Below are 19,370 nucleotides of genomic sequence, written 5' to 3' on the forward strand. Positions count from 1 at the left end.
TATCCCTAGGCTTCTTAATGGATCGGTCAGCAAGTTGCAAAACTACCGACGTCAATTTCAATTCACCTAAGCCCAATTTGACATAAACCGAGTATGGAAGAAGATTAACACTTGCTCCTAAGTCAAGAAGTGCCCGATTAATGATATGATCACTAATAATGCATGATGTAGTGGGTGAACCGAGGTCCTTAAACTTTGGAAGAGTGTTATGTTACAAAATTGAGCTTACTTGCTCGGTCAAAACCACTTTTCTTGGTGCTTAGCTCTTGTTCTTCCGCTTTTGGGTGCACAAGTCTTTCAAGAATTTGGCATAAACCGGAATTTGCTTGATTCATCTAATAGTGGAAGATTAACTTTCACTTGCCTAAATATTTCCATGATTTCATTGGTTTTTGCCTTTTGCTTGTCTTTTGAAATGGATCCTTTTAAGGCGTCCGGAAATGGAACCTTTAGTTCAAACACTTTTTCAAAATTTTCTTTTGAACTCTCTTCAATACAAGAAGTTTTCAAATTATTTTTCAATAAAACCTTTTCAACATCCTTTTTCAAAACTACTTTTTCAAACACATCTTTTAGGACTTTCTCATCTATAAGGTCATGTATATGCAATGAAGGAGGAATAGGATGTGAAACAGGACGGGTGACAACTTGAGGTTGCACCAGTTCACTCTCTTCATTAGACACTCCAACTTGTTTGTTCACAATCCTACCACTCCGTAAGGTAGTCACCGCATTAACATGTTCAATGGCGTGGCCTTCCGATGAGGAATGGGTTTCCACAACACATTGTTGCTTAGGTGGGGCATTTATAGGCATCTTTCCCTTCTCTCTTGCATTTAAAGTGCTTGCTATTTGCTCTATTTGCGTTTTTAGCTTTGCAATAGATTGAGAGTGAGAATGAAATAATTGAGTGTTAGCCTCTAAAGTGCCCAAAGCATTCAAAACTTTCTCTTCAAAGGCGGGACTTCTAAAATTACCTTGGGAATAGGATTGGTTAGAAAAATGAGAATTAGCAAATTGATTCCCTTGTGATTGATAGGGTTTATAACCTTGGGATCCTTGATTTTGAAGTGGAGGTGGAATGTACTTCCCTTGAAAACTGCCTTGGGAAAGGTTTGAGCCCTCTCCTTAGTTTTTCTAAGAGAAATTCGGATGATTCCTCCAACTTGGATTATAATGAGTACCATAAGGATTGTTCCCTTGGTTCACAAAAGCCGCATTGACTTGTTTATTAGGTTCACTTTGCACTTGTCTGTGAGGACAATAAGAAGTAGAATGAAGAACACTAGAACAAGTCATACATGTTTCATTTGATGCACGATGAGAATGGTTAGGGAAAGAAGATACTTGGTTCGCTGAGTTTTGGTTAATAAAAAATTGATCAAACCTTTGAGACAAAGACTTCATTTCGGCAGCTATTTCATTTGATTGTTCGACTTGATGTAAGCCAACACTCTTCTTACCTTGTGAATTTCTACCATTCTTGGATGATAGTGTTCTATGCAAATAATTTTCACTTATGCTTTCATAGAGACACCACACGTCATCCTCATGCCTATCAATGTATGAGCCACCCATGGAAGCATCAACCATACCCTTATAGTTGTCCGATAAGCTCTCAAAGAAGTATTGAACTAATTGCCATTTGGGCATGTCATGATGTGGACACTTCCTAAGCAATTCATTGAAGCGTTCCCATGCCTCATGAAACGTTTCTCCATCCCCATGTGAAAATTCTCGAATTGAGGTCCTCATGGCATTGGTCTTAGAAACTGGATAGTACTTCTTCAAGAACTCTTGTTGTATTTCTGCCTAAGAAGTGATTGAAAAAGGCCTAAGATTGTTAAACCAATACTTTGCCTTGTCTTTTAAGGTGAATGGAAAAAGTTTGAGTCATTAAACCTCTTCTGGCATGTCCATATATTTTACGATGGAACATACCTCAAGAAACTCATCCAAATACTTGTAAGGTTCTTCACTTGGAAGTCCATGATAGTTAGGAAGCATTTGAATGGTTTGTGGCTTAATTTCATAATGATGTGCTCTAAATGGAGGCAATTGGATGCATGTAGGTGCATTGTATTCATTAGGCACATAGTGATCTCTTAAAGCAAGAGGTGGATTAGCTACATGAGGTGCAACATAAACACCTTGGTTTTGAATTCCTTGATTGTTGATGGGAGGTTGTGGAACATACATTGGCCTTGGCATTCCATATGGAACTTGGCCTTGTTATTGTGGTGGTTGGTGAATGAATGGCCTAGGCATGCCTAATGGTACTTGTATGTTCTCATTGTGCACATTAGGATGAAGGATACCTTGTTGGTCTATGTGACCAATATCCTCAACATGATTATCATTATGGTCATCCATTGAAAGATTGGCTCTATTTGAACTTTCTCTTCCCCTAGGATTTCTAACGATAGATTCAAGATGCAAATCAAGAGGGGCAAGAGTTGGTCTCAATGAACGACGCCCATGCATGCACAATACAAAACACAACAAACACAAAGAATGATAAACACTATGCCTTCACAACAATGCAATTAGACTTCTTCCACAAACATTAAATTCATACTCCTATACTTTAACTCAATGATGCAAGACAATAAAAAATAAGCCTCCACGTGGGCCGACGATTTAACTAAGGGATTGAGTAAAGAAAATCTCACAAAGGTCCTTTAGCACTTCAACTCCAAATTTTAAAGCTTAGCTTAGCAAAAAATTTTTAAAAAGTTTTTAGCATTTTTCCTTTCTTTGCTTGCTTGAATTGATTGCTCAATGGCTCCCTTGCTTGCTTCCTCTCCAACAATGCACCTAGTTAAGTAAGAACAACACAATAAGTAACCAAAAAGAAAAATAAAAATAAAGTAAAAATACGATCCAAAAAGTACTAATCCTAATCAATTCCACAAATCTGACGTTGCCAAATCTAATCAACAAGTCCCCGGCAACGGCGCCAAAATTTGGCGGCTGGGCTATGGCCGTTCCTACACGCCAAATTGATGTGGTGAATGTGCGATTTAAGAAAATCCTTTTGGGTCAAATTTAAATTTATAAAAACCACTACCAACACTACTACTAACGTAGCAAGAGTGAGTAGGGATCATCCTAAGGGACTGTGAGGATCGAGCAATATCATGGAATCATAATTAGGGCTAGTAGGTCGAGTGATCAAACAATTGGTTGGTTGGTTGATTAAAGAGCAACTAAATTAAACTAAGTAATAGCAAAAGAGTGCAATTAAGAGTAAGTAAGAGAGAGAGAGAGAGATCTTGGGGTTTAGAGATCACCACCAAGTAATGCATTTCTATATCATTAACAAGTGATTAATGAGGGCAAGTAGTGGGTTGTAATATTAGTGTGTGTGTATTTGGTTGATTCAACAAGCAAGGATGACTAGTTAAGCATGTTTTGTCTAAACATCATTTGAAAGGCACAATATATCTAAGCTATGAAGCATATATTATCTAAACAACATGTGAAAGGCACAATAAATCAAAACAAGTCATTAATCTTTTCATTAAACTCACAATCCAAATACAACACATGGATAGAGACATATGCTAATTGCATTCAAAAGCTTGGATCATCAAACAACAAGCATAGATTGTCCTCCTATTTAACACTAGACTACAACTACACTACATCTACACTATTAGCATGAAATTAAACTAGGGGAGAGGTACAATCCATCAAGAGATAAGCATAACCATCAAGAGAATCACAAAAGCATTCTTTTAAGCACAATGTTTTGATAATCTCTAAATCTATAGCATCAATACACATAGACATGCATCAATAATGCAAAATCTAGAGATAAGCACATGAACATCTATTCTAGCATACATAGACATATAGATAAAATGAAATGACCAATTGGAAGCATTAAACCACATAAATCATTGAATAAACAAGATCTATATATATCAAAGTGTCAAAACATCAATTACAACACTAATCCCTCAATAATACACAAGATTAAGATATAGAAAGCATGCTGGGGGCTAACTCTAACCCCAAGAGGATGTCTAGCCACTCATAGTGATGATGCTCCAACCCTCAATGGCTAATTCCATGGTTGAAATCTGCTCCTTATTGATGAAGAGTCTCCAATGGTGTCTCTAGCCTCCTCCTCCTCTAAGCTTCCTCTCCAAGAGATGATATCAAAATAATGTTGGCTCCCCTTGAAAAAGCAATTCTTATCCTTATATAGGTAGGTCAAAATGACACCCAAAATGAGCTGGGGTCATGCACACACTATTCCCTAATGATTGGATAAAGGATAACTTTCGATAAGATGGAATTTTAACTTTTTCACACTGGAGGAAGTTCGATCGATCGAACCTTGAACTTGGATCGATCGAAAGTAAGTGAGATCGATCGAACTTAGGCTGGATCGATCCAACTGGCTGAGCTTTTTGGAAAAAGACAAATTCGAGATATTTTTGGGAGATATTTATAGGAAAAGGACAAAAGTGGTTAGTGGGTGGTACAGTTGTGGATAGGATCAATCATTTGAATAAGGACAAAAGTGTTTGATCGATCGAAGGATGGTGTTGGATTGATCGAACTTTTGGAACTTTATGTTTTTGGTTCAAGGCTTGGATCTATCTTGAAGTGCTGAGATCGATCATTGTTAGATCCATTGAACCTTGAACTTGGATCGATCGAACTTTGCTGCTTGCCACCTTTGGCTTCATTTGTTTCCTTCTTTCTCCACTTTGCTTCTTTCTTTGATTAATCCCATAATTACTTTAATTAAGCTCTCATTTGGCTGAGTTAGCTTATTTTCGGGATAAGTGCTTGAAAATGAAAATAATACGAAATCAATCTAAAACGGTAAAGTAAGATAGATAAAGGTACTAGAATGCCTAAACTTAAGGGGTTAAATACGCACTTTTCAGTGCTCATCAGATAGGCGGCTCTCTAATGGAGGGAGCCGGCTCCCTAATGGAGCTGGCTCTCTATGAGGGAAAGCCGGCTCTGGGAGTCCTAGAGCCGGCTCCTATGATGGGGGAGGCAGCTCCCTTGGAAAATTACCCTATGGGGTATTTTTGTGATATTTTTTGAACTTCAGGGGCTTAAATGTAAATACTAGAAAGTGAAGGGGTTGTTGGATGTTTACAAACTAACCCATTAAAACCTTAAAATAGTTAGTATAAGTTGGTGTGTTGATTGAAGAAGATGGCATGAATTATAAAATATTAATGTGAATGCCGTCAAGAAGGAAGGAGTACTGTATTGCTATTTGTTTTAGCAAATTAGATGAATTGATATAAAAGGGATTTATAGGATTTTATATTAGTAATATAAGTAACATATTTTAGTTCCAGGAATGTTGGTTATGCTATTGTTATGAGCGTCATGTAATTTTAACAAGTAAGTTGCATGCCGTCGGGTGTTGTAGAAGTTTTAGTGCTAGTTTTGTGTTAGCGAACTAAATGGACGAGCATGAAACCACGACTGGGAATTCATAGAGTGTACTCTGTCTAGACTTTTGAGTGTCATTATGTCAGGAGTAGGATTATACATTGGGGATTAAAGGGATGTCATGGGATTTAAATACTAATATGCATGCTGTCAAGGATTGTGGAGGATTTCATTACTAGTCTTTGTTTTAGTGATTTAAAATGAACTAGTATGAGAGTATTGTTTGGGATTTCTAGTATAATGTACTCAGTTCATGATTCTGATAATCATTAGACCATGCTATGGATGTTAATTGATGAACTGTTTTAATTTTTGTTTTGTCAATTGGATGGATATGAATAATCTAAATTATTTATCAGTACTCTAATGGTTTAAAAGGAGTTTTTATGATTATAATCATATACTAGATACATGATAGGATCTTAATAATATCTAATTTCTATTATGCTGGTTTCTGGATATATTTGATGTTCATTTGAGTGTGCATCATCTGTGGATCATATGCATTATATGCACCGGTATGGGACGGTGGTATATCGAGATGGATTAGATCAAAAAACTAAGTCCTACCTCTTTATACATAAGGAATGGATTAACTACAACAGTTAAATCCTACATGGATGCATGTCCTGTCAACTAAAACAGTTGAACGACATAATAGATATTTATTTTATCTTTCTGTATTAGGAAGGAATTTATGTATATACTTATGGTACCGTGGTACGAGCTCGAGTCTCCTGATCACGGTTAGGGTGCATTGATGAGCGCTGAAAAGTGCACATTTAAACCCCTTAAGCTTAGGTATTCTAAGACCTTTATCTATCTTATTTTTCTGCTTTAGATTGATTTCGTGTTATTTCCATTTTCAGGTACTTATCCCCAAAATAAGCTAACTCAGCCAAATAAAAGCAGAAATAAAGCAATTCCGGGATGAATCAAATAAAGGAGCAAAGTAGAGCAAAAGGAAGCAAAGGTTGGAAATTCAGCAACTTCGATCGATCTCAAGAAAAGTTTGATCGATCCAACCTCCATCGATCTCAGTATTTCAAGATAGATCCAGGCCATGATGTCATTTTCAGAGATCCCAAAAGTTCGATTGATCCAACATCATTCTCTGATCGATCGAACCTTCTTGTCTTTATCCATATGCCAGATCTTATCCAGTTGTACCACGCTACCAACCACTTTTGTCCTTTTCCCAAAAATATCTTTAAAATATCTCAGATTTATTTTTATCCAAAAAGGCGCCGCCATAGAGGATCGATCCAACTTTAGTTCGATAGATCTCAGCCATGTTCGATCGATCTTACCACAAGTTCGATCGATCGAACTTCCCAAATCCCGAGAAAATCTAAATTCCAGCTCATTAAAAGTTGTCTCATATCCAATCATTGGAGGAATATTTGGTGTACGAGCCCAGCTTATTTGGGGTGATTTTTGACCTATCTATATAAGGAATATGAGCCACTTTTTGATAGATACTCATATACTTAGAGGCTTAGATAATTAGAGGAGGAGGAGGATAGAGACACAAGCTTGGAGATCTTCCATCAACCAAGAAGAAGAGCAATCTCTACCATGGAGTTAGCCCTTGAGACACCATCCATGAGTGGCTAGACATCATCTTGGGGCTAGAGTTAGCCTTAAGCATGCTTTCTACATCTTGATTTGTGTATTTTTGAGGGGATTTGTATTGTGATACATGTTTTGACACTCTTATATATATAGATCTTGTTTATTCAATGATTTGTATGGTTAAATGCTTCCAATTGATCATTTCATTCTATCCATATGTCTATGTATGCTGGAATAGATGTTTATGTGTTTGTCTCTATTTTTTGTGCTATTGATGCATGTCTATGTGTATTAATGTTATAGATCTAGAGATTATCAAGACATAGTGCTTAATGAAATGTTCTTGTGGTTTATTTGATGGTTCATACTCATTTCTTGATGGATTGTACCTCTCCCTTAGTTAAATTAGTTTAATTTCATGTCTTTAGCTTAATTGTAATGTAGTTGTAGTTTAGATGTTAAATGGGAAGACAATCCATGCTTGTTGTTTGATATTCCATACTTATGAATGCAAGTGGCATATTTCTCTAATTTTGTGTTGTGTTTGGATTGTGAGCTTAAAGAGGAATTAATGGCTTAGTTTGATATATTATGTTATTCATTGTATTGTCTAGACAATATATGCTTAATTGGTCATCCATGCTTGTTGAAACAACCACACACACACTATTATTATAATACATGTTTTTCCCCTTCATTAATCATTCATTAAGGGTGTAGAAGAGTTATGCTTAGTGGTGATCTCTAAACTCCAAGATTTCTCTCTTTCTTATTTTACCTCTATTGCATTATTGTTTACTTTAAGTTTAATTGCATCTTAGTGTAACTCAACCACTAACCAATCTTTTGATCACTCGACCTACTAACCCTAGTCTTGATTCTGCAACTTATTACGACCCTCGCAATCCTTTGGGACGATCCCTACTTGCCCTAACTATATTTTTAGTCAAAGGTAGTAGTGGCAAATTATAAATGTAGAACTTGGCCACACTCATCTTAGTCCACTTACACACAAATTTGGCCGCACACCGCGGGTGACACACCATGCTTATATCGCTTGGATGGATAACTGGACCTAATAACATTCCCTGGTAGGTCTAGGTGTGTATGACTACGCTACTGTGTTTTACATGTTACCTTCTACTCAGGTGTGATGACTATAGGTTAATGAGTATCCTATAGTGTGTACCTATATCTATATGGAATATTTTAGATATTGTCGAGCTATCTAGGATGTATCTGCGTATCGGGTATATGTACGGATTGTAGTAGGATAGAACTTGCATATGGGCCTTACCCACTCTTATTTCTCAGGTGTTCGTCAGTACCAGGCATAAAGCTTGATTGTGTTGATGCAGATACAGAGTCTCACTCTTCCGACTACATATGATTTCCTTTCTTATTCTAGTTTTGGATTTTGGTTTTGTAATTATTGTTCATTTGGAGTTATTAGGGGTTCACTAGATGGATTTCCGAGTTGTACGAATTTAAAGAATTTAAATGATATTAATTTATTATTTAAAGTTTGAAGATTTTTATTTTAGACTTCTTTCAGTGTATTATTATTTTATTCTTAATTCAATTTTTATTCCTGCTTGTTTACATATTGATTATCTGATATCCCTTGGATCTGTACTCGGACTTGATCACCCGTGGCTCTAGAATAGAGAGGTATCACATTCCATCAAGCCACTACGCATCCAATAACCGCTTGCAGAACCCTGAGGCAAATCTTTCAGCAACGACTCGAGGGTGGTGATCTCGAGTTGACCACGCCGAAGGATGTATGGCGCAATCCCTATCCTCATCATCACGGTGTAGCTATGGTTATATACAATGATGAGCTCGAAGAGACTAATCCGATGCAATCAAACACTCGAGCACCACACGATATGGAAGAATGTTGACAAGAGGGTATCTACTCCTCAAAATTGTCCTCTTTATATCACTGCGCAGGTCAATGGCAAAGAATTTCGACGAGCTTTTCTGGATAATGGATCCTCCATTAATATCATGCCATAGGCCACTTTTCAGAAAGCTGGCTTGCCCTAGGATCGCCTTGTCAAGGAGTCCATTGAAGTATACGGTTTCGATAATGAATCTCATCAGACCCTTGGTTGCGTGAATGTTGATCTTGTAGTGAATAGGTTCCCTGCTCCCACCAAGTTCCATGTCATTAAGGCTAACACCTCTTACTATGTGCTCCTCGGGCGGGTATAGATATATCACTTTGGCATAGTGGCTTCAACATATCACCAATGCTTCAAAGGCATCTTGGGCAACAAGGTTATCACGGTACCATGCTCCGATAAGCCCTTCGCAAAACACAAGGCTCACTTTACCAAGGCTCTTTTCTTTGATAATTTGGACGAAAAGGATGGAGAAGGAGAGGCGCATATTATTCGCACCCCGTTGCCCAAGTGGGAAGAGGTTCAGTAAGGCATTTTCTACCCTCCACAACCATATGTTCCCAGATGCAGCATGGAAGCTACTACCCCTCAAGAATGCAAACGAGTCTGGCTACTGGATGGACGATATATCTACCACTTATGACGGTGTGTAGGCTCAGCTTCGGTGAGCCTAATTGTTGAGCCCACATCTATGGAGGGAAAGTCATAGCAATTTCCAGATCTCGAAGAAGTTAACCTTGCTCTCAAAGGACAAGAGCCGCGGACTACTTTCATTTCCTTGCAACTGGACCCATCATTACGAAATGATCTTATTTGTCTCTTGAAAGAATTTTCCGACATCTTTGCTTGGACTTTTGGCGAGATGCCAGGTTTAGACCCCCGGTTCGTAACACATCATCTGAACACTATGCCGGGCTTGCGCCCCGTCAAGCAGGCACCTCGAGTTTACCGTTCCGGAGCTCGAGCTGCAAATCAAGGTCGAAGTTGAAAACTTGCTTCTAGCAGGTTTCATTAAACCAATCTTGCATCCCACTTGGCTAGCAAATATCGTTCCCGCGAAGAAGAAGAATAGGCAAATCTGTATCTGTGTTGATTTTCACAATCTCAACAAGGCATGCCCAAAAGATGATTTCCCCCTCCCAATCATTGATACACTAGTTGATGCAATGGCCGGACATTCACTTTTTTCCTTCATGGATGGTTACAGTGGTTACAATCAGATACGGATGACCGAAGAAGATGCGCACAAGACCGCATTCTGGACACCAGTCGGTAATTTTCATTACACGGTCATACCTTTCGGGTTAAAAAATGCAGGTGCCATGTGTCAGAGAGCCATGACTGCCATTTTCCATGACATGCTACATCACACAGTCGAAGACTATGTTAACGACTTGGTGGTGAAATCCAAGCAACATGAGGGTCATCTGCAGGACCTACGCCAAGTGTTCGAGCGATGCCGCATGCACAATCTACACATGAATCCCCTTAAGTGCACATTTGGAATACGTTGAGGCAATTTCTTGGGCTTTTCAATACATCGTCAAAGGATTGATCTCGACCCTACCAAGGCTCGCGTAATAATGGACATGCCTCGCCCATGCTCTTTCAAGAAGCTCAAGAATAATCTGGGCAAGGTTTCTTATCTGCGTTGGTTTATACCAGCACTGGCGGAGGTATCTCATCCTTTCAGATCACTAATCAAGGGAAATGTTAAGTTCATTTAAATAGAAGCCTATCAGAAAGCCTTAGAGAAGATTAAGTCTATTCTCAGCTCCTCGACCACTATGCACCCCCCCAGAGTAGCCACTACTACTCTACCTTACCTCGACTGACAATTCTATTGGGCCCTCCTCGCTCAAGTGGTCCGGGGACAGGAATGGCCTGTTTATTATCTCAGCCGACTTGTGCAAGAAGCTGAAACTCTGTACTCGGCCATTGAGCACCACTGCCTCGCGCTCGTCTTTGCTGCACAGAAGTTTAGACATTACTTTATAGCCCATCCTATTCATTTAATCACATGGTGTGATCCCTACAGACACCTCCTCTCCAAGCCCATCATCTCTAGAAAAGCGTCGCGATGGCTCTTGGCCATCTCGGAGTTTGACATCACATGCCACGCACCGCGAGGCATTAAAAGTTAAGCCTTAGCGGATCTGCTCGCCCAGTTTCCTGAATAGAGACACGAACCTCTCGGCAAAACGCTACCCCTTGATGAACTCTAGGTGGCTGCCATACAAAATAGTGATGAAGAGTGGCAGTTTGCTTTTGACGGCTCCTCTGCTACTAGGGGAGGAGGAGTAAGAATCATCCTCATATCTCTGGCTCAGCAAATTATAGTGGCTTTCAAGCTTGCCTTCCAATGTTCTAATAACAAAGCTGAGTATAAAGCACTTATTCTCGGTTTCCTTGCAGCCCTCAACAAGGGCATCTCGAGATTATACATACGTGGGGATTCCAAATTAGTCGTTAAGTAAGTGACAAGCGAGTACACCATTCGTGAACCCTCGCTCGCGTCTTATCGTACAATCATCCAGAGGCTCCTTGCCAAGTTTTCTTTTGCACGATTCATGCATATGCCTCGCTCCAGTAACAGGTATCCCAATGCACTTGCAACATTAGCCTCTAATCTAACAATTGCAAATGACGTGACCGAAGTTCGCATTACCAAACGCATCAGCCCAGCTACCATCACCTAGCTTTTCCCTGCCCTGCTGTTCCAGATAATGATTGGCGAGCCCCAATCATCAATCAACTCAAGCAAAAGTCGGGACCTTTACCCTTCATGCAACTGAAGTCATTCTAACTACTGCATAGGCTACTATACTTCCGTCTACCATGCGGAACATTAGCCAGATGCCTGGACTCGCAAGAAGCAGAAGTGGTCCTCCAAGTAGCTCACGAGCAGCATTGCGCTACCCCTCTCACGTTATATCGACGGCTCCAGCATCAAGGTTACTATTGGCCAGATATGGCTATGCAGTCGACACCCTCCAGCGCACTTACTCACGATGTCAAGCCATGATGGATGAAACAGAATCTTGCATCCTTGAGGTTAGGGACTAGCAGCGTCCTTATATCAAATTTCAATCACATGGTGCTCTTTCCACAGATAAGCAAGTCGCGGCAAAGATAAGGCAAAAATCTGTAAGGTTTGAGCTTAGGGAGGGAGAGCTTTTTTAACGCACTCTTAATGCTGCGTACTTGCAATGCTTGTCCTAAGGCGAGGCTGCAAAAGTCTTAAAATAGGCTCACCAATTCGAGCACTAGGGCGCGCATAAGCTTTTCGCGCATTTGCTACGCAAGGGAGTTTATTGGCCCACTATGGAATGTGATACCAAGTCTCATGCCCAAAAGTGCAAGCCTTATCAACATCATCATCATCAAATTCACACTTCGGCTACGTCCCTCCACCCCATTGACCCCTTTGGCCATTTCATACGTGGGGGTTAGACCTTATTGGCCCAATCCACCCACCGGTGCGAGAGCATATGTGGATCCTTGTGGCGACAGAGTTCTTCACCAAATAGATTGAGGCCGTACCGCTTAAGCATGCAATTGGGGGGGGGGGGGGAGGCTGTCACTGAATTAATAAGAGAAAATATCATCTGTCGCTTCGGGATTCCTCAATGTCTTCTTACTGACAATGGTACCCCTTTTGTAAATCGTCAAGTCAAAAGGCTACTCATGCAGTACAACGTCTAGCATATACTCTCGTCACCTTACTAGCCCAAGGGCAATGGCCAGGCCGAAGCCTCTAATAGAAATATAATCCGAATCCTAAGTTGGACGCTTGGGTAAAGCCCTACCACATGGGTGGAGCAGTTACCCCTGGCACTTTGGGCATATTGCACTTCCAGCAAGTACTCCACTAGACAAACTCCATTATCCCTTGTCTATGGAATAGAGGTGGTCTTGCCTGTAGATATTGCGATCCTAGCAACACAGCTCACCTCACGGAGCGAGGTCCCTATGGCTCGAGATAGCGAATTAGAAGCCCTTAATGAAAGGCAAGAGGTAGCCTTTCAACATCTCTAGCAGTATCAACGCAGCATAGTGTGAGCCTATAACAAACATGTCCAAGCTCGACAGTTCAGGCTAAGTGAACTTATTCTTAAAGCTGCCTCACATGTTATGCGAGGCCTCTCAGCTCCTAAGTTTTCACCTAATTGGGAAGGTCCTTACGTTGTCAGGACATCTAGCGATAGTGGCTACTGTACCCACGAGGGCTCCGATCACAGCCCAATTAACAATGTTTGGCTAAAACCCTACTTTTGTTAAGTATTTTGCAACAAACCATTATCTTGCAAGAATACTTAACAAATTGCTATCCCTGTTCAACACACGTTTACTGTCACTCATAATAAACAAAAGAGGGAAGAGAGCACAATGAAAGTAACATAAATCAGATTTTTTATTCTATCGCATTACAATTACAAGGTTCTCAAACTTTTCCATACATTCCAAACAACATATACAAAGTGAGAGAACCTAATCTATGTACGAGGTCAATAATGAATAGTCATCGTTGAGTTCTTGGGAGTAGGTCATCAGTACCGCCAAAGTCTCTCGCTCCTGTGCCAGCTCTCCCTCCAATTTCGCAATGCGAGCCCTACTTTTTTGGAAGCGAGGTGCAAGAAGTCGCTGTTATAGGCATTTCTCAACTATGAATAGCCTTCGTCGCAACCACAAAACAGGAACCTCGAGCTTCTGCACATCATCCAGGAGGAGTGTGGCATCCTTTACAAGGTCTTCATTAACTAACCCCTGTTCAATCTCAACAAAAATTTCCAAAGTCCTCCTAAGGCACAAGTACATAAATTGCTGCACTAGTGGATGACGCGCGGACAGGAATTGTGGCACCTCAGGATGATGAGCAAGGGCAGCCTCGAGCAAGTGCACAAAAGCCTGAGGAAATGAGGACATACCCATCCACTCTACTACGGAAGGGGCACTTTGTTCTCTAACATGTTCTCCTTCAGTCCCAAGCTCAGTAGTAACACCTCGATCTCCTTCCTCGCTACCTAGTATCTCTGTTTCCTGTGAATTTGGCCCATCACCGGGAGACAAGACCTGCCTCACCTGTTCATCAGTTTCATCCCTCTCATGCATAGTGTGGTTCGGTGAACTTTGCAAATCTCCCTGAGGCGAAGTTTATCTCACTTCTTTATTCACCTAGAGGATCGTAGAACTCTATTCTTCGCCATGTACGTTTACCTCCTGTGCTTCCGGATGTAAAGGCAGTGTCTCTCGCAAAGGGGAGGGCTGGCTTTTTCTTGGCAGGTCAACTTGATCGCACATGCTATGAGAAGACACTGTAATACCCTCGCCTATATTCACCCCACATAGGTCCTCGCCCAGGCTTCTTGCCACCTCGCTAATAGGGGAATCAAAGCCCTCCACTTCATCAGACAACTGGGTGTCTTCCTCAGTTTCCACACCGTCTCGAGGTAGTTCTGATGTAGGTGCAGAATCTTGCATCATCTCCATCACTTTAGCAGCGTGAGCACGGATAGGCAAGTCTTGCATAATGATGAGAGGCGAGGCATTAATAGCCAGAGCTTCCAACTCTTCCTCCCTTGTCCTCGATGCCTCCTGACCACAACCATATACAGCAGTTTTGCCTAAGGCTTGCTCAAAGTCAAAAATAGGTAAATAAGGAAATTCACTATCAGAAGACAATACCTTGCCGGAACTTATGTCGTGAATAGTGCTATTGTGATACCCCTCGGATTCGAGACACGAGTTGATCAAGCCAGGCCCAAACCCGAGGGAAATATTAAACAATTAATATGTTATAACGAACATAGATGACAAAATGAGATGAGAATAAATATTAAAAGTTGAAAAGAAAACTAATATAAAATCCTCAACAGGTAAAACTTAATAAAATCCAACTGCCAAAACCTCCATGATTACAACTCGGGAATCCATCTCTAGTGGACCCCTAATAATAATCCAAACTGAAAACTAAAATAACTGAAGCAAGATCCAAAGTAAATAAAGAAGCAGTCCTACATAGTCGATGGAATGGAAGTCTGTATCTGCTCTGCATGACCAACACGACCAAGCTTTAACCCTAGAACTGGCGAGCACCTGAAAAATAAGAGAGTGGGTCAAGCCCACATGCAAGTCCTAATCTAACTACAATCCATACAGTGCTCGATACGCAGATGCACCCTAGATACCCTCAACATATCTAGATAATCCATAAGTATACATATATATCCACACTAAGGACATTCACTGGACTACAGTAGGGGTCTCAACCTGAATAGAAGGCATCATGCGAAAACACACCCAAAGGTGGGTATGAGTACCTAGACTTAACAGGGTTCACCTACCAACTATATCCAGCTACGCATCCACTGCATATACGCACCCTAACTAACGACTTTGAGACTCAAGCTCATCTCGTGGTACCATAAAACATATACATAAAGTTCGTCCTAAACCAAGGTATGTCTTTCAAATATTTATTGAGATGACATACAATATACAAACTAGTTACTCACTCAACTTATTCAGTTGCTATGACTTAACTACCATCCATCAATCCCGGAAGCCATTCAACTTAGTCGCAGTTGATCTGACTTATTCACAATTAGGATTCAATATTTTTCAATCCATTCCTTTAATCCATCAGGGTAGGTTTAAGCGTTTTGAGCTAAACCATCCCTAGTATGTCACCATCCCATACCGGTGCATACAATCCTCCATATCCATGTAAATTACCACATATATATAATAAACAAGTAATTTACAGTCCAACACTAAATATCCAAATCATTGCAGAAAAGTGTTTAAAGTTTCAGCAATTTAAATCCAAGAGTTAAACCATGTATTGTTTAACAGTTCAACGACTAGCATCCAAAGCATGTATAGATCAGTTTTAATAAATCAACAACTCTATCATGCATTTAAATAAGTTTTATAATCATGTTATAGTCCAAAACAATTGCTAAATTAATTTAAGCAATTCAGTTCTTTCCATCCGGTAACTGCATACTAAGTTGTATACTAGTATTCTGTTTTATTTTTTTAGCACAGAACCATACACTATGCCACAAGTCCCATTTGTTAATTAAAAGACTTCATTGTGCATCTAAAACTTCATTTGGAATCATGTTATAGCACCTTTAATTGTCAAATTAAACTAGACAATAAATTTCCTTCCAGCCGTTAACCGCATGTAAGGTCGTTAATTAGCGCACTGTTAATTCTATTAAAACAAAGGAGGTATTTAATAAAATTCAAGACCTTGATTACATGTTAAATTAATTATTGAAAACCCCATTAAAGTTTTAAAACTGTTCAGGAACCTCAAGTGCCCAAACAGTAGCTGAAAGATTACAGTACGCATCAACTTGGGAAGAGCCTGCTCTTGGAAAAATTAGAGCAGGCTCTAATTCAGCCTAGAGCTGGCTCCATACAACCTTGGAGCCGGCTCTTAATAGGTGGGAGCCGGCTCTTGGCATTCCAAAGCCGGCTCTCTTCCCCCCTATGAGCCTTATCTCCGTTCCAGCTTCGTTTCTGACCTCTGCTCCCACTCCGGCCAGTTGCAACCTTTCTGTTTGGTTTTAAAACTAATCTAGGAACCTTATGTAAGCCTAGAAGCATCCCCATGACTTATTTATAGTAGTTTTAAGCAAGTATAATAACTAAAATTACAACCGGATTAACATGCTTTAAGAAACAAAACTTGAAACAATCAGGCACGAATTTGTAATAGATTCAATTACAACACAAACAGAGCATCAAAAAATCATACAATAAACATGTAAGTTCCATTTTATGATTTATTTAAACCTAGAGACAACCTAGGTGCACAGAACACGAGCCAAAGGGAAGGAGAAAGTAAAAGAACTTGCCTGCAGTTTTGGTCTCAAAACTTTGTCGCCTTCTTCCTAATTTCCGGCAAACACTGACCACCTTCAAGCCTCCTATGGTTTTGGTTTAATCCACCACAACTCTCCCTTGGTCCTTTTTGTTCTCCTCCTAAGCCTTGTTCTATTTTCTCTCGCTCAGTTCTCTCACAAGTCTCTGTTATCTCTGTATCTTTGGTACGTGAATAGGGGTTGTGTATTCTCAAAACCTTAAGTCCACGTACTGTTCTATATATAGAGAGACTTAACTAACACCCTATTCCTTGTATGATTAGAGACAGAGCCCTAATATCAATCTTAGTCGGCCCATAGAGCAACCTAGGTTATAATAGGTCAGCTACATACGCGTAACTTCCTAGGGAACCCTACTGTTTAAAATTAGACCTGTTATTATTTTACTTTAATACATTATAATGGACACTAATTTAATCCACTTACATAATTTAATCTAATTAAATCAATTAAACAATTAAAAATCAATTAACGAAATTAAAATTCATAATTAAACAATTAAATCAAATAAATAATGAAAAACAATTAACACTTAAAAAAATAAACAAATTGTCACACATAAATACAAGAAAATAATAATAAAAAAAAAATGCCGAGACTATCCTATCCTATCCTTTTTAAAATTTGGGGTATTACAGCTATCGACACCACCATCTCGAACGCGGCATAGCCTCCGTACTCCACCTTGACTTTGCCTAAAAGCAGCACCCATTGAACCACGTTCTCTTGTGAAAGGCTGTTCCTCAACAGCCTTAGAAGAGGAATCAGTATCCACTTCCATGCTACCTGAAGTTTAATCTCTAAGTGGAATCCTGCTTGTTGAAGGCATGGGGAGACTTGCCTTGGTTGGTGGAGGAATGGAACCTTCTTTCTAAGTGGGAGCAACTGCTGGCTCCGCAGCATTCACCGCTGTCCGTTTGCGAGGAGGTCCAACATTTACGTATGAGGGGGCCCTCAACTTGCACCCACGGGCAGGTGCCGCGGCCACCCCGACGTTAGGATCAGTGCTCGCGGTAGCATGTTACGAGGATTCTCCTTGTTGTGTTCCAGTCGGTGCGAGATCAGGTGCAAAGCTGCAACGTGCACCCCTGTCAAATTCTATATGAGGCCTTAATGTGAAGTCCCCTGCATATACCACCAATGCCTTCACTCGCTGGGCTGGGCTGGAACAAAAGTCTCTCCAGCTTGCCAGCTTTATCGTCCTAAGTGAGCGAGCTGTTTCTGTACACATGGACACCCTATGCCTTTCTGGCAAAAATTGAGGCCTATCTGGTCCGCCATAAACCTCACAAAACTCCCATCATAAGAGTCCTCGCCCCCGGCGAAGATGTATTGTGAAGGCATTCCTTTGTCTTACCCAAATTGTAAAGGCACTCAACGAGGATTATAAGTCTTGAGCAGTTGGCCACCCTCCCATAAGCCAGGCAAATAGCCAGGACCGGTCATCAGTAGAAAGACTAACACCTCATTCACGTTTAATCGATGGGACCCCGAAGGGATGTGCTCGTCATGATCAAAGTACATGGGCAGAGTTAAAGCCCCAGGCAGGTCTACAGCATAAGGGCGACAGACAAACTAGAAGCTCTGGTCTAAGGCATACCCCAGCCGTCCTCGAGGGGAGCGCTCATGCCACCTCATGCCTCACACAACTTGTTCATCAAGGCCAAGTCTGCAGGGCTCGGGGCATAGGACTGGAATCTCTCGAACAAAAACATTTGCAAAAAAAGTATGGATGCATAGCAGCCGTGGGTGTATCGGCCAACAAAGCGCATCATGTCCTCCCCCACCATATCCAAGCGATAGTATATCATCCCCAAAAATAGAGGTGCGAGTGCAACTTTAACACCACTCGCTAACTTAACAGCGAGGTCGAGGAGGCGAGGTAAAGGAGCATCCTCGGGGGTACCCTCCAATATGTACCTCGTGCGCCAACACAATAAATAGGCCACGAGACCAGAGGAGTGGTTGATCCAAGGACCAGGAATCCCCTCTATACCCTCCTCTGAGAGATCCTTCTTCGACATAGGGAAATCTCTGAAGTAGTATCACACTAAGGCGCCAAAAGTGGCCTTGCGTGTCCCTTTGCCTCGAGTGGCGCGCCGAATCCCTTATTTACCCCATAAAGATTTGAAATCTTTGGTCTCGTTTAGAGCCATCTCGAGGTCTTGGGCTAGAACTTTCTCCTCTGGCAAGAATGTCCACAAACCAGGATTTCCCACACCCTAAAAGGGCAATCCTATAAGCTGACTTACATCCTCGAGAGTCGTAGTAAACTCTCCCCAAGCAGTGACAAAGGTATGCGAGCTCGAACTCCACCATGAAAATAGCTCCTATAAACCTGCCACATCACGAGGAATGTGAAGATGGTGAAATAGCTTTATGCTAGGCAAGAGGCTCGTTGTGATACCCCTCGATTCTAGAGCCACGGGTGATCAAGTCCGAGCACAGAATACAAGGGATATCAAACAATTAATATTTAAACAAGCATTGGAATACAAGATGAATTAAAAATAAATAAATAATAAGCTGAAGGAAACTAAATAATAAATCCCTA

General features: G+C 40.7%; 1 pseudogene; it reads left to right on the forward strand.

Annotated features, from left to right (window-relative positions):
• The first annotated feature begins 1,651 nt into the window (after positions 1-1,651).
• LOC132287476 (small nucleolar RNA R71) lies at positions 1,652-1,750 on the forward strand (annotated as a pseudogene).
• Positions 1,751-19,370: the final 17,620 nt, after the last annotated feature.

The sequence above is a fragment of the Cornus florida genome, unplaced genomic scaffold (assembly GCF_030987335.1).
Source record: "Cornus florida cultivar Cherokee Brave unplaced genomic scaffold, ASM3098733v1 CherokeeBrave_3.0.0_Hap2_Chr11, whole genome shotgun sequence".
NCBI classification, from domain to species: Eukaryota; Viridiplantae; Streptophyta; class Magnoliopsida; order Cornales; family Cornaceae; genus Cornus; species Cornus florida.